This window comes from Chrysoperla carnea, chromosome 3 (genome assembly GCF_905475395.1).
Source record: "Chrysoperla carnea chromosome 3, inChrCarn1.1, whole genome shotgun sequence".
Classification (NCBI taxonomy): domain Eukaryota; kingdom Metazoa; phylum Arthropoda; class Insecta; order Neuroptera; family Chrysopidae; genus Chrysoperla; species Chrysoperla carnea.
Window position 1 is genome coordinate 63,212,661 of NC_058339.1, and position 15,976 is coordinate 63,228,636.

At 26.8% G+C, this 15,976-nt stretch overlaps 1 protein-coding gene across 3 annotated transcripts in view; it reads left to right on the top strand.

Moving 5' to 3' along the window:
- Positions 1-15,976, top strand: part of LOC123296941 — a 193,575-nt gene that overhangs the window by 162,395 nt on the left and 15,204 nt on the right. The window lies entirely within an intron of this gene.

Below are 15,976 nucleotides of genomic sequence, written 5' to 3' on the forward strand. Positions count from 1 at the left end.
CGTTCAAAAAAATTTTTATTTTAAAGAGAAATCGATCGCTTAGCACCTTACGTAAAAATTATTATAACCAGTGGTTTAATTATTTTATGATTACAAAAACATGTTATCAGTTATGCATAAATAAAGATTAAAAAAATTTTGTAAATGCAATCTATCTGAGCCATATATAAATAATAATATTAATTTAAGTCGTTTTATTAATTGTTAAGTGGCCTTAATTCTTTGAACACATTTGTAATATTTATATGACTAATGCTTTACAACAAAAATGGTTTTTTTTTACTTCCTTGTGCCAAGTAAAAGAAGTATTGAAATTGTAAAAATATTCGGAATTGAGTTTTCAACGGAAATGTTTCTCGAGCATTATTTTTAAGTTCATTTTGACTAGTTTTAGAAAAAACATGCATACCTTGTACGTAGCGATATCGATAATTAACGTTATCTCGTCAAAAACTGTCAGCCGTAAAAGTATTAAATTTAGTATTTAATACTTTTCTTACATCTAAAGGTTGTCTCATAATATAGGAAGAAATAATTTTGATAGAAAACATTTTTTAATTAAAGAATTCGTTCAAAACAAAGTGGCACCGAGCAAGAGAGAGTGTAGATATAAGGGCACATACATATACATCATACCCTCTCTCTTGGGCGGTGCCACTTTGGTTTGAACTTTTCATAGAAGTTTTTTTATCGAAATTTTTCTTAATAATTTTGTTTAAATGTAGCTAATAATGGTGGTACAATCTTCTTAAAATCTTGCCTGTCTATGCTTATTCACCGTCAACACTTTTACCACGCAAATGGGCAAATATTCAAATCTTGCGAAAATTTTGGGATACCTTTTAGTTTTACATATCTATCCTTGAATTTGTTTTAACTAATAAGCGTACAATGAAGTCACGTGATGTTCACATCAGATTTTTACATTTAATATACTCATGACATCAGAGACTTTTATAAAAATAAATTAAGAATTTCAATATACCATATATAAAAAATTTTGTTCGAAATACTCAAAGAACTTCTATATGTATATACTGTATTGTTTTATGAAGTATTAAAACAATTTGGGTACGATTATAATTATAGTGCAGGCGCTGGATAGTGAAAAGCAATCGAACTTATGTCTGGCAAATTAAAATTGTATTCTTTAATTAGAAAATTAAATCATATTAAAATAACAACCATACTAAAATGATTTGAAAAACTATTTTAAATATTAAATTCAAATATTTACAGTACCAATGATTGGCGTGATATGTACTATTTTTAACCCTTAAACCAAAAAAAGGGGTGTTATAAGTTCGATCGCTATGAGTGTCTGTTTGCCTGTCTGTGGCATCGTAGAGCATAAACGGATGAACCAATTTTTTTTTTTTTAGTTTCGTTTGAAAGGTAATTTAATGGAGTTCTTAGAGTTTCCTAAAAGAAAAATTTGTGGAAGATTTTTAAAATTTCACTTGTTAATCAAAACAGTATAAAATCTTTTCTTTTCATTCGATTTATACAAAGTCATACGATCATGTTTTCAATAAAGCAATGATTGTTTTCTGTTCATTTTAAGACAATCACCAGATTAAACATAATATGAATATGGATGTAAAGTATTCAGTTTCTCGTTATAGTGTGTCTACTGTCTAGATATATGGTTAAAAAAATTTATGTATTGATTAAACCATAACAAATTGAATATTTTTGAAATTCATTTTTCATTTGCCGCTTTGATTAACTAGTATTAACTTTTTTTCTATTTTTCAATCCAATAAATTATTGAGTCTTATATACAAATCTTATTTTAAAAATTTCGATGTCGAAATTTGATCGGTTTAAAAAATCTTTACGTTTTGAAATAAATTTTCTAGCCACTTCAAAACGCTGAAGTTCTTACGAAAGTAAAAATTAATAATGTTCTTTAAAACGAAATATATTTCTAATTCTAGGGTTCCCGAATGTTCTGAAGGCCATGAAAAAAATCAAACGAAAAAAATTTTTTTTTAAAAATCAATCAGCAAATGGCTGATGGAATAAGCGAGCATGCGATCTTCAATCGTAGATTTCTAAAACTACATAACTCCTCAGGGTGCTTATAATAAATACAAAGTAAAATTTACTGTAAAAATCAAATAATTAAAATAATTAAAGAAATTTCTGCTCTTAAATGAGGCCCGGTATAATTTTCGGCCCAGGGTCCCTCAAATGTTTAATCCGCTTTTCCTATGTTACGTGTGTTAAAAATATCGATTTTTAATTGCAATTATTTCATTTTAGGCGCGGTTAGTTGTCTTTAAATTCTAACAACGTATGTATTAGGCTTTTAATTACTTATATTAGAAGTTTTCACGATTTCACTACAATAGGGTACTTTCGGTAGTGAAAAATAAATTATAAAAAATGAAAAAAGTTAAAATAGATGTAAAATCTACTTAAATATTTTGATCTTGAGTCAAAAAAGCACATTTTTCTTATATAATATTAAAATTAAAAATCGTAATTTTATACTGTATATCACGTGACCTAAAACGCGGGCAAGCCCTGATTTGATGTCATATCGGTATGATCCATAGACCATAAGTTAGTTCAGTGTAGACAGCTGGGTATAATATATCCATAGATAATCAATATTTATATTTATTATAATTAGTTGTCTATGAATATATCTGTCAAACTTATTTGTGTTATTTCGTATAATGATACCGATAATACGTCACCAAATTTGATGCCCGCGTTTTTGGCAGTTTAAATAAGGTTTAGAATTTCATTTAAGTTTTTGGCAAGAAAGCAGCGTGTGTATTTTTCCGAAATAAATTTTTGGTGGCTCTTTATTAGAAAAATCAACATTTTGAAGTACTTTTTCAAATATAGTAGAATACTCTATTACTTATATTAAAAGTTTTGAAGATTTCACTACAATTTTGTTCATTGCATCAACAATATTGACGTAGAGCAGGTACCACAAAGTGCATAATGGAATGTTTATTTACCAAGAAATAAATGCACATAAAATATTGTTATAATTTTTAAACAAAAAACATTAAGAATGTGATTTGAAAGAAGCATTTTGCTTTTTTTTTTTGTGTGCAAATATAAATTATAATAAAGTTACGGAAATGACTTATTAAAATGTTATATTAAAAAAAAATAATAATAATATTTAAAAATAATAAAAAGCGAACATTGCCATGAAATCGGAATTTGTTGTATGCTGCTTACTTTATGGTGCAATGTTTTTTTTTCTTTGGTACCTCTATGTGTAACTAACAATAATCCAGCTATAATATTTTTTAATAGGTACTATATTTATTATAATTTTTATTATTATACAAAACAGTACCAGATGATCCAAAATTATTTAAAAAAAATTTGCAAAAAGAAACGATATTTCAATTGGAGATCGAATTTTCGAGTTATATAACTACTTTACCCGATATATCAGAAATAATTCTTCTAACTGTGAAAAGGACACGTTTTTCCAATTTTTTGGATCAAAATTACCCAAGAAAATTGTTTTTATTCGAATCGTAGTCAATCCAATATTCGTGATTTTTTCTTTCGATTTAAAATCCTTCAAAAAATCAAGAAACCACAAAAAGTTTTTGATCAAAAAAAAAATTTAACTAATCTAGAATCGTCAATTTCGCTGAATTTGTATGTCTTTCCGAATATCCCAGACACCAAAATCTCATTGATTTTGTGTTTAAACTGCAATTTTTGAGATAACTTGTTCCGAAATATCAGCCATTGTGCACGTAATTGACAATGATCTATTTGGCGCACAGAAAATATTGCAGAAATTGAGCGCCTATTTTGATAATAGGTATTTGAATTAATTATAGAATAATATTTATTAGATGCCACAATGTCTTATATCATTCAGTATTCGAATAAGATATATAACTGTATATTTTTATACTATTTTGTAACGTTATCTTAATCTTTATAAAATTTAATTCGAAATGAATTTCGGTATTAGAATTATATGTTTAGCAAAAATTCTTCCAATCACTTCCATTTATCTAAATTTCTTTAATTATTTTATCAAAAAATAAGCAGCTTTTATTTGAAACATTTTTTTTGTAAACATCACTGTTTATACCTGTGAAGGGCGAAAATTAGGACAAAAATTTGGTGTCCATTTTCTCTAAAATTATGAAAAATAGGGAGTTGAAAGATTTGCAGGTAGCTTCAACTAGAGTGGTCTTGTGAAAAATACATGAAAATGAAAAAAAGTTCTTGAAAATAATTTCGAAAACTAAAAACAAATGTGTTGTAATATAATTGTTTTGATTTTTTAAACTTTTTAAATTTATTAAAAGTAGTGCAAGCACTGACATTCAACACTTTCTATACAGGGTATTTCAACAATTAACTCAGTTAATGAATGTTTTTTGTACATCTAAATAGTGTTTTTCTTGCTGTATTGCTACTCAATATCTGTTTCTTTAACATTTTTACTTTTTGACTTTGATATCTCGAAAATTAAGATAAACTATCGACAAACTTTATTTTTTTACTTTTCTAGGTCCACTTTCCACAAGTTCTAACACAATTTATCTTTAAAGTTAGAAATCGTAATCCCAAATATTTTTACTCTCTGGCCAATTATCGAATGCTGCAGTCAGACACATAATGAATAATAAATGAATTATTTTCACATTACGATTTTATATATTTTTTGGTACTTGCCTATTTTCGTTGCCGCTTAGTGTTCGCCTTTATTTCTAGCCGCAGCATAATACACTTTTCTTCAAGTTAACGATAGAAATATCGTTCTCAGCTTAATAATTTTTTACTAATAACAGAAGTAAAAATAATATGTGCTAATCTTTTCTTTGATTATAATTGACGTAAATCTATAATTAAAATCTACAAGCGGTTTGATTTAAGTTCATAACTATTATGATAATATTAGATATTAATTAAATAATATTAAGAATATATTATTAAATAAATAATTAATATTTTTTTAAACGAGAAACCTGTAGTTAAAGGCTTTCACCAATATATAATTTTGAGAAAATTCTTAGTTATATCGATCAAAAATTTAATTTTCGTCACTGTCAATAACAAAATTATAACTTTTTTGATTAAAACATTCTGTTTTTTTCATAATTAAAAAATTTAATCAATATAAAGGCAAGAAAATAAATAAAAAAAATCACTTTTAGTAAATAAGTCACGTATATAAATATTATTATTATTTTAATTATATAGATATGGGTTTTTGTTTACCCATTTTATTTCCGTAATAATTATTAGCGGTATCGTTTCGATTACAATAAATAAAATAATTATTTTCTATAAAAGTTATGAGTATATTGATATTTGATTAATATTACATGGTTGTGCAGTATGATTAAATCTTTATTAAAACAATCGTTGCTTTTTTATTGTAAAAATTGGCAAACGGCATGTAGAACACGCTTTCAATTAGACGGCAAAAACTGTTATACACGTAGTTGATTGAATAATTTTCTATCATGATTCATGAACCGAAAGATAGGCTTAAGTACCTTTGAGAAGTCCTAAAAAATATGACCAAGGTTTAAGCTTATGCGATTTGGGTCAAAATCTTCATTTATTTAGAATTTCATGAAATTAAAATTACTTTCGGACTGGTCCAAAAGTTTGTGACACTGTATTTTTTTATTTATTCATTCAATAGGGGGCTGTTTGACGATCTTAAGCCTGATTTTGTTTGACGACCTTAAATCTGATGTTAAACTTTTGTTCTATCTCAAACGGCCAAAAGGTGGATCCTACGGATAAAAGATTGACCTATGTCGCTCATTTACGAACTCGACCTCACTTTTTACGTCCTAAGCACGATAAGAAAATTTCAGCTTCATATCTTTCTTGAAATCTCTATTTACAAAAAAATGTTACAAAAAAAAACTCACGAAAAAATTTTTGACTTTGAACACGAATAACTTTTTTCTAACAATCGTAGCGTGTAATATTAAATAAATGGGTTTGAAGATAAAGCGCAGGCAAAACCAGCCAAAACCAGCGCTACCAAAATCATCAAATTTTATTGGATATAACGTAAGATATTAGCCAAAACGCAAAAAAAGTCATTTTCCAAGATGGCGTTAAGGGTTAATTTTCCAAATATGCAAAATCAGATTTAAGGTCTCCAATCTCCATTGAATGAATGAATAAAAAAACTATTTTGTGTCACTTGGATCACCCCTCTTCGATTTACGTAACTGCACTAAAAAAACTAAAAACTACAACAACAACTTCTAAATTAGCAGTTGTGTATGTGTATTGAGTATATGTATTCAAACCATGTCTAAGTATTATATACAGTAACATGCCTGTTGTCACAAGTAGTGCTATATATATATGAGTATATTTTTATGAACTTTGATGATAAATCCAGTTATCGATCACTTGACCTTCAAATTTCATAATCAATTATTCGCTAATTACTAATTTTATGAAAACAATTGAAATGTTTGGAGAATATGCATAATTTTGTTTTGTTTTAGTCATAATATCCATTAAATCAAAAATACAAAGTTGTATGAGAGGTTAATGTAGACTAGGCAATAATGGGTGAAAGTTTCCGAAAACTCATAATTGATTTCGAATTTTGACGGTGTAAATTGAAAACATTTACAAAATTTCAATCACCATTTCATGAGCTTGATTTCATGATATTTGATTATTAATTATTTTTTCGATAAAATCAATAATTATGTACATGTTCTTATTTGTTGAGTTAAACCTACCGTTCTCGTCAAATTTCCATATTTTTTCAAGCTAAGGATTTGGTAGGAACTTTACCGACATACGTTTGAAATTCGGAAAGGTAAACCAAATAGCTCCAAGGCAACCAAATTATTCATATCTATGCAACGGACGTTTTTATTGGCCTAGTCAATAAACCGCCCGCGTTAATTACCTATAATCCTCAAATAGCTTTTCATTACAAAACTGATACCCCCTGCCTAAAATGTTCAATTACCCGAGTTTTATGGCACTTATATCTTATCAAACTTTTATATAATTTTCTAATTCATAAATTGCTGTATATTGATTTTCAGATATTGCGTTGTAGGTATAAGTAATAAAAAACCGTGAAATTCTCTTATCAAAATTACATCAAACATTATATATAAATATCGATATCAAAATATCATTAAAAATTCAAAATATTTTTTAATAAATTAATTTTTTTTTCATTAAATTATTTATAAAAATAAAAAAAAAATAGTAAAAAAAACTTAATTTATAAGTTTGGAACAAAATTGTAAAAATTTTGCCTTGAAACAAATGACAAGAAACAAAGATTTATAAATTAATGATATTGTTTTTTGAACCTCTTGCTTTTCCGAAATTTATGCTTTTTAGGACTCACACAATAAAAAGCAAATTAAAAAACAAAAACGAAGGTTTATTGCACTAAAAAGTGGATAATAGTTTTAATTATAATGTATAATTCAAAGCGTGGGGTGTCTACATTACATTATATTAATTAGCTGATTTGGCAGATATCGTTTAGTTTCTTAAACTATAATTTATTTTCTTATTTTTTACTCTCGCTAAAATAAAAATTGTTTATTCTTTAGGCAATAAAATAGAAATTAAAAAATTCTATTAACGTGGCTGGGTTTCAACCTGGCAACCTTCCAAATGGTACTAAACCACTCGTCGTTGAAAATTTCTGAATTTTATAAAATCTCGCATGTTGAATTATTTGAAATATTCTTAATATGCAACCTCTCTAATCAAAATTCATTTAAATTAATTGTAATTTAAATATTTTTATTATTTTAACTTAATTATTATTTTCATTGTCATCAATTCTTAGATATTTCTACATTTTACAAGGTTTTTTCCTAACAATTTAACATTTTCGTTATTTTAATGACATAAAATTTCATTTTTTTAATTTTATTCCTCGTTAAATTTAATATTATTTCAAAATTAATTAAAAAATTTTCGAATCAAAATTATAAATATTTATAAATAGAAATTATATTAGTTAAAATAATTTTGACCTTCAAATATTAAATAATAAATGGAAAATTGAAATTAATAACCTAAAAACAAATAAGTATTCCATTACATAACAAAATTTTACAATTACATTTTAATTGTCAATTTTGTACTGTATTAAAGTAAGTAAAATAAGTAGTCTATCTTATATCGGAGCGTCTGAAAACAATATTTAGCTAAAAGTGATGAGGTATTAAACCTTAAGTAAACCAACCATATTTCGAACCGATAAAATATGTTTTGAAATAGAGTAGAATCTCGAGTAATCTTTATAGTCAGAGAGCTGGCCATATGTTTAACTGGCGGTCATGGTTACGGTCTGCTGAGCCTTAAATATAATAGTAGATAATGCCCCAAGTCACCCTGTAAGGGTCTTCGAATATCTATGTGTTTGAAAAACAGCCCTAAGTGGTGGAGCTAGAAACTGTCTGCTTGTTTGATAATTCATTAGATGTGATTCTGAACAGTCATCCTGCCCGAAGTTTGAGCCCAGCAAATGGTCCAAATCTTGAGTTATGCCGAAAAAAACGCAAATACGTCGATATTTTGGTCTACCAAAGGAATATTCCACCTAGAAATTCGTGGATCCTTTCAGGACGACTTCTGACCAAAAATTTTGTACGAAAATATTTTATTTTGGAACGATTCTGGTGATTGCTGCAAAAATACTCACGCAATCGTCAAATGAGTTGACAATTTTATATTATTTGTCATTGAACGACGTTTCTGAGGTACCAGCTGAAAAAACCAAGAAAAAATTGTTTGGGGATATCTCTTTTATGGAAAATTATCCGAGATAGGATAATTTGGCCCTAAAAATGGAGTTTAAATCTAGGTATCTCTCGAAAATACTCATGTATTCAAAAATTAAGTTGTATATGGTCTTGCAATTTTATATTTTTAAATCTTGATTCGCTAAATAAAAAATAAAAAAACATAAAGATATGGTTCGATTTGCAATTGTACAAAAATTTATATATCAGAAACTTGTTGTACCATCTCAAATATATTGTTCGACTGAACATATCTCAAAAAAGTTGGCTGAATATTTTTCGATATTCGAGTGCCAATACCTGATTGATTTTTAATATAACGTCGACCATATGTGATAAAGAATTATAAAAACAGCAAAAAATATTCATACCAAATATAGATTTGAAAATTAATTAACCAAATGGTAATAATTAAAATTTCTATTACATTTTTTTTTATATTTGAACATAAAATATTTGCTATATATCTCTATCTATCTATAATTAAATTATTTTGATTTAGGAAATATTAAAATTTTTTTTAATTTATTATAAAAAGTATTTAAACTATTGATAAAATAATAATTAATATTATTAATTAGAGAAAATATATGTATATAATATTATAATTAAGTTACTTGTAGTTAGTACGTATCTGGTTATTAAAAAATGGTTTACATTATTTTATTTATTATTAAAATTAAAATAATTAATATTTTAATTTTTTTAATATTTATTTATTTTATTTATTTTATAAATGGTACATAAATTGGCAACGTTCTCGATAATTTATTCAGATGGAAAAATTTCGGTTATTTCTTTCCTTTTAGAACTTAAGTATAAAGATAAAATCCGTTCAGGTTAGGTTGTATTGGCTGTCCACGAGAGACACACTTATTCCATTGGGCCCATTGTGATTCCATTATGTTTTTTATTACCGTTCCGCTGATAATTTCATTTAACAGCCCCTCAATTATTTTGAGAGCCTGAATGCACTTCCGTCATGCATACACAATGATACCAGCTCATTACAAACATTGATTAAATTAATTTTTGTTGTAACGGCGGGAATAAAACCCACTTTAGGCATACCGCGTACGGAATTAATTACGCTTTCACCAACTGAACTACTAGGGTCGACTGAATGCGTGAATTAAGCAACCAAATTTCTGTCTGGCAAATTAAAATGATTGGAAAAGGTTTGATTTTGTTAGTAAGGGCAAAACTGTCTGAAAATTTTTATTTATACCTATTGCTAGAAGGACATGAAAAATGATTTTAAAAAATTGTCTTTAAATAATTTTAAAATCAGCAATTCTTTCCCCTGGAAATGCGCCCTAGTACCTAAACGCAACACTCTTCTCAGTTACCTAATTTCAATAAGAAAAGAAATATCCAATTTTTGTCTCATATACTTTTGACTAAATGGATATATATATATATATATATATATATATATATATATATATATATATATATATATATATATATATATATATATATATATATATATATATGTATAGAACAAGCGAGTATACTATATAAAATAAACACACCCTACTTAAAGTCGGTAAAAATAAAGGTTTTTCATAAAATTGCAATTTTGAAGTTACAAAACTTGCAGATTATAATAAAAAATGGTAAAATTAAAATAGGAAACATGTGGCATTCCAGTGCTAATTATCACAGAAAAGTTTCTTTAATTGAATGTTTGATTGGTAAATAAATTTTGTTTGTTGAATTTTTTGCACTTTACTTAAGCCAACTTCGCCTACATAAATTTTTCATTTATATAGGTATAAATGTGTGCAAAGAATTTCAATAAATTGAATAAAACTTTTATAGGGATTGGTTTTATTATAAAAATTTCACATGAAATTTGTAGTGGTCCATAATTTAATTTAACAATTAAATGAGTTCTGAATAAAATGAAAAATAAACTGTCTATTGAAATAATTGATTTATATAGGTATTCTCAACAAAGAGACGAAAAACCAGTTGAAATATAAGTGGATACATTTTATACCATGTATATATGAAATATACATAGTATATTAAGTTTAGTCCTAAGTTTGTAACTAAGTCTGTCTTTCTGTCTGTCATCTGTCCGTCTTTCATCACGATTACTTAAAAACGAAAAGAGATATCGAGCTGAAATTTTTATAGCGTGCTGAGGACGTAAAAAGTGAGGTCAAGTTCGTAAATGAGCAACATAGGTCAATTGGGTCTTCTACCTACCTCTTTGAATATCCTAATATTATAGTTTTTGACATCGCACTTCGGACATCGAAAGTTGAAGATAATTGTAACGATATAACTAAATATATGACATATGATGACAATAATGATAATTGTATAATGAATAATCAGGTGGATTGTGTATTGACGTAGAACATAGGTGATTGATTTTATTGTCAGCTATATTATTCGTTTAAACAACATTTACCTGTATAAGGTCACCGGATGTATAGACCACATTATTTATCAACACAAATTTAAAAGTATTATTCATGTAGATTAAATGTTATAAACATTTATTTATTTATTTATTCGAATATGATTTTTAAATTTTAATGCTTATACCAATTTTATATTAAATAACTAGCGTCAATTTTATATTAAACAATAAAATAATAGTGTACAGAAATAGGGTAGGTCATAAAAGCACATTTTTATTTTAAAATATTAAAATTAAAAATAGTAATTTTTAAACTGTATATCACGTGATCTAAAACGCGGGCAAACCCTGGTGTGGTGTCATATCGGTATGAGCCATAGACCATCAGTTAGTTCAGTGTAGACAGCTGGGTATAATATATCCATAGATAATCAGTATTTATATTTATTATAATCAGATGTCTATGAATATATCTGCCAAACTTATCTGTGTTATTTCGTATAATGGTACGGATATTACGTCATCAAATTGGATGCCCGCGTTTTTGACAGTTTAAAATCATATAAAAAATACTATAATATGTTTATTTTTAAATTAAAATTTTCTTGTTTAAATCGTCAAAGCTTGTATACATAAAAACATATTCTAAACTGTAAAATAAAATCGATATATTCAACAATTGCAATTTGTCAGGCGATTTGAAAGACCTTCGACCATGCACAATATAATAGAAACATTGAACAAAATAATGAAAATTAATAAAATTAATAAAACAAACAAAAAATTATTATTTTTTGTGTTTATATAGAAAGGTGTCTAATTAATTTTTTATACTCATATAAATTTTTTGTGGAATCCGTATAAATAAAAACATCAAATTGATAGCCTGAGTTCTGAAAACCGAAGAGTAGCTTCAAATTTTTATCAAATACTCTGTTATGAAAGTATCTGTTAAGAAGTGATGACAAAATTTGACCATTCAAAATAAAAATGGATTGAAGGAAAATGTTTTAAATTTTCTGCTTTAATACTGTAATACATTGTTTTAGTAAGTCATATTGACTTGATTTATTTCTTACAAAAGGATTATTAGACAGGAAAATGGCTTTCTGTGAAACTTTTTTAAACCACCCCAAAAATGTACTTCAGATTTTTCTGATCAAAAACTCTCGCGGCCACATATATTATATTTATAGTACCTATATGACAAGGAAAATGGCTTTCTGTGAAACTTATTCAAACCGCCCCTAAAATGTTCTTTGGATTATTCTGATTTTACGGCCACAAAATTTTTCAATTTTACCAAGAACGTAATAACATCAAGGACTTATGATCTTAAATCAGTGATACAAGACGTTGTTAAGATCCAAAGTATACGACGGAGCGTCTTCTTTACTTCTTAAAAATTTTGCATTATGTTAAAAACTGAAATAGGACATTTTGGTTAAAAATTATTCATTAATAAGCAACACGCAATAGTCAACTTGTAAATAAATAAACCAAAATTCTTTACCGTTTGCACTAAATTTTTTTGTTTCAATTTTACGCGTAAACAAAAGTATACATATAAACAACCTATCTCACGTTTTCTTAAATTCCGCCCAGTAAGCTTTATCAGAATAGTTCAAGGTAGCCTGTCATCAAGGTACAATTGTTGACCCTTTCGATTCACATCTTTTTTATTTTATCTTTATATTATCGAACCATATACAACGTAATCTACATGCATTCTTGTATCTTTTTTCATATAAAGTAGGTCATTTTACACTTTACTTCAAACATAAGTAATTACTTAAAAAAAATACTATTTACCTACTACTAGTAATAGTAATAATAATTATTTGTATTTTTAAAAATAAATAAATATATATTTTGCAAATCATACACCGCTAAAAATATTATAATTTCATATTATACTCTTTTCATTTTTCTTTATAAAAATTTTCATTTTTTATTTTGATTGAATATTCTTTCTTTTTTGTGGATTCGATGAATGAATTTCAATAAAATTATATAATCTTAAATTGATTATAAATATTCTATTAAATATGTAATACAACTTATAAAATAAATTTATATGCAATTTATTGTTCCATATTACCATACCCGTAGCTATTAGAAAATATTCGTTTATACATGAAGAGTTGAGGCAAGAAGGCTGCCCTAAGGTACACCGGATTGGATATGAATCAAGTCGGCTTTAATAGGGAACAAAATCACACTTAAAAGACAAACATTCTCAAATGAATCCGTTGTATCTCAAGGTAGCGTTCCAGGTCCAACTCTTTATCTGATATCCACCGCGGTCAGGAACAAATGTCTGTGTTTGCTAACTTCCACTCATTGGAAGTATGTTCGTCGGATAATTTTTATACCATGTAAATATGAAATATAAATAGTATATTAAGTTTAGTCCCAAGTTTGTAACGCTTAAAAATAATGATGCTAGGAAAAAAATTTTGTCATAGGTGTTCATAAAATCACCTAATTGGTGGACACAATAACTCAAAAACGAAAAAAGATATCGAGCTGAAATTTTTACAGCGTACTCAGGACGTAAAAAGTGAGGTCAAGTTCGTAAATGAGCATCATAGGTCAATTGGGTCTTGGGTGCGTAGGACCCATCTTGTAAACCGTTGGAGGTAGAACAAAAGTTTAAATGTAAAAAATGTTCCTTATCAAAAATTAAACAACTTTTGTTTGAAACATTTTTTCGTAAACATCACTGTTTACCCGTGAGGGCGCCAATTAGGCGGAAATTTTATAATATGTACTATAGTTGATTATCAGTTATGTATGTGTCACATGTTTGTATGTGTAATGTGATAAAGAAATCAACACTGACTATACATGGTATTTCAACAATTAACTCAGTCAATTGTTTGTTTTCACTTGTTATTATATTAAGAATACATGTTGATAAAATGTGTCGAATATAAAGAATTAAAATCGTAATGCACATACATTATGTACCACCATTTTACATTTTAAATTAAAACTACGAGACTGAATTAAAGTTTTTAACAATATTTGACACATGTTTATTGGAGAAAGTGTTGATTAATGTTTATAATAGTATTGATATGTTATGAAATACACAAGGTGTATCAGAATTGTAACAGGCCTAGCAAAATATTATTTTTTGCATTATCGAGTTAGTATACTTGAGTAACAAGACAAATGTTAAATCAGAAATTAACAGAAGCTAAAATAAATGTTGAAATAATTCTGGATACAATAGAATGAAGCGCAGAAACAAAACTTAAATTTCGGGAGTAGCAAGGATGCTTTAGTACAAGCTACTATGCTCTCCTGTCCTAAAAGAAATTCAAAGTTAGCTATATTTATCAGAACACGCCAATGAACATGATTATTAATTAAAGACATTTACAGAATAAATAGTAAATAATCTAGGAGGTGATAGGGTACACCAAAACACTCACTTTGGTCCGGATTTTGGATTTTCGACAAATTACTTTGAATAAGAGTTATTGGTGTTTTAATGAGAAATATTTTTACCTTTTAAGTTTTGCTTCATCTTCAGCAGTTTGTCAGGAGTACACCAATATTGTTTGAAGAACTTTTAAATACAGCAAAACAGCTTCAGTATGTACAAATCATAAAAATATCAACTTTTGATCGAAACATTTTAATTTTAAATCTACCGGATCCGGTATATATTTAGGACAATATACAAAGTTTAAAGCACTTGTAATTCCGAAAAACAAGCGTTTCCGGACATATGTTCCATACACCTAAATATTTTGTTCGGTACTTACTTTTATACGCTACCATACCTTGAATTATTTACCATTTATTCTGACACACCTGGTATAATATAAATGCTATAATAGATTTATTATTAGTATGCTGTTATGTGAACGTTCCGTCTTTAAATACTCAAATTTAATTAGTTATTATAAGGAAGATATTAGTAATTTTCATTACATGTAAACATAAAAGATATTAGTATAAAACTATAAACGGGTGCGTCTTTTAAATAGTAGGTAAATAAATCGTTACTAGCAATAAGTTTGATTTATTATTATAAAACACTTAAATAAATTCAATATTTATTTATGATTTAAGGTAGTTGTATCGCTAGGGACATAGTGTCCAAAATTCAAAATCTTTGTATACTTACTAAGGATATTATAATACAATTACCATCAAAATTTGAAGTCGATCGATCGTCTCTAACTCGAACTAAACTTAATTAAATATATAAGATATATTTGTTCAGGGTTAAAAAGGAACAAAAAATTATTGATCTTTTCATTGTTCAGATATAATTACAATTTATGAAAAAATGTACCACTATGTCAAAATAAACGCAAAATTTGAACTATTCTAAGTGATATTACTGTAACAGTACATGTAATTGAGATATAATGTTATAAATTTTTGTATTATTTTGTGTAAATGGATTTGTTCCGTAAATAAAATAAATAAATAAATAAATAACTATATCACTTAGAATGGTAAAACACGCGCATTTTTTGTACAAGCCAGAAATTGAACAGAAACAGTTGCATACGTATACATAAGTATTGTGTATGTAAAGCCTCCGTTGGTTAGTATTAGACAAAAATTATTGCTTATTTTGAAACCTCAAGCCCTCTTTTCCTTACGGATAATCCGCCTCTATTACTCTATATTAGAGTATTATAAGCTGGAAGAGTAATTACTAATTGGCTAATTCATACTGAGGATTAATACATTATAGTCAAAATATTATATATTACAAACAAATTGAGGCATTTGGAGAAAATTTGAAATTTTATATTCGTTAATATTTTACAAACTCTCTTCACATTTTTAA